Source organism: Pseudomyrmex gracilis, unplaced genomic scaffold, assembly GCF_002006095.1.
Source record: "Pseudomyrmex gracilis isolate BER0280 unplaced genomic scaffold, ASM200609v1 scaffold_3760, whole genome shotgun sequence".
Lineage (NCBI taxonomy): Eukaryota > Metazoa > Arthropoda > Insecta > Hymenoptera > Formicidae > Pseudomyrmex > Pseudomyrmex gracilis.
The window spans coordinates 1-1499 of NW_018024344.1; the positions used below are offsets into that span (position 1 = coordinate 1).

Genomic DNA, 1499 nt, shown 5'->3' on the forward strand with positions numbered 1-1499 from the left:
TTAACAAAGATTTGCGAATAAGCGTGCATCGGGCTGTCTTACGCGCGTAGGACAGCTCGGCGCGCTTTGCACAATTACATTTTAATATGTATATGTCATAGTATATGCTGTTATATTAGCTCCTNCCATATGCTCCTACGGGTAACCCGTAAGCGCGCGAAGCGCATTGGCCTGTCTTAAGCGAGTAAGACAGCCCGATGCATGCTTATTCGCTGATCTTTGTTAATTAAGATCTCGGTAACTATTGCGAATCTAGCAAAATGATATAGGACTTTTCACTTCAGTTTTACTCCTTCTATTTGTTCACGAGAGATGTTACACCAATTCTGGGACACTTTGTATATATATATACATATACTTGTCATAGCAATATACATATATGTAAGAATGTATATTATTAATATGTATATTATTATATTACATATATATTATTACTTTTTATATTATTATAAATATAATTGCAGTATGTGACGACAATTGGTATGGATATAATTGTGCAAACAAGTGCGGTTTATGCAAATCTTTTGAATGTAACAAAGTAACTGGAGAATGTATCAACGGATGTGTTAATAACTTGAAAATATTTTACCTGCCACCATTGTGTCATATAGGTATGGTAGAAGTTTTTCTGATTTACGATACACTACTATGATTATAGTTGTCAGACACTTCTGTCATTCTTATAATAACTGTTAGACAAACGATGTTATATTGATTTTTAAGGCTTAGATAAGCTCACAGAACCTGAAATTGTCTCTATCACTTCAACAAGCATCCGAATTAAACATTCTATAATGTGGAAAGAGGAATATGAAAAAATACAAATAACTTATTCGTTNGCTATTACGGTAACACTACTTTTGTTTTATAATAGAATTGGAACAAATATTTAAAACAAAATATTTAAAAAAGTGTGTCTGTGATGATAAGTTATCAGTACCAAACCATGTCTTTCTAATTTATCACTCAAGTCATAGTTTGACGTATTTGGAACAAACAAGTGAAATAAAATTTTCTAATACATTTTCTAATATATTTTCCACAGGGAGAAAATGATTATATTTTTACGCAGTCATGGAATAGACTGTTTCAAAATATGACATATTTGATCGGATACTTCAACAATTTAAATTCTGGTTCTGTTTATTCAGTCAAATGTATATTACTTGCAGAGAATGAAATAATTGAAAACAAATGGCAAAGTGTGGAAACTGATTGTGAACGTAAGTAATGATTTTTGTTTTTTTTTTGCACGAGCCTCTATGGATCTATACAGGCTCGCAAAGAATACAGCATTATTTCTGGCACTATGCAAAGAGAACACATAAAAAGTTTACAAAATATATTGCTTTCTTTGTATTACTTTATAATGAAATATGTGTCCAAATTGCTGTATACTTATATTATGTGTTACGTCCTGGCCCACGGTTACGGTCGGGCTATGGTGGAGTAACAGAGAGCTGTCGTTTCTCTGTCTATCTCCGCACAGCAGGTTGGCG

The 1499-nt window shown here is 32.7% G+C and overlaps 1 long non-coding RNA gene across 1 annotated transcript; it reads left to right on the forward strand.

Moving 5' to 3' along the window:
- The first annotated feature begins 475 nt into the window (after positions 1-475).
- On the forward strand, positions 476-1214 carry LOC109863241. Its single transcript, XR_002251307.1, has 3 exons — positions 476-611; positions 724-848; positions 1046-1214. It is a non-coding gene; the product is annotated as an uncharacterized LOC109863241 (long non-coding RNA).
- Positions 1215-1499: the final 285 nt, after the last annotated feature.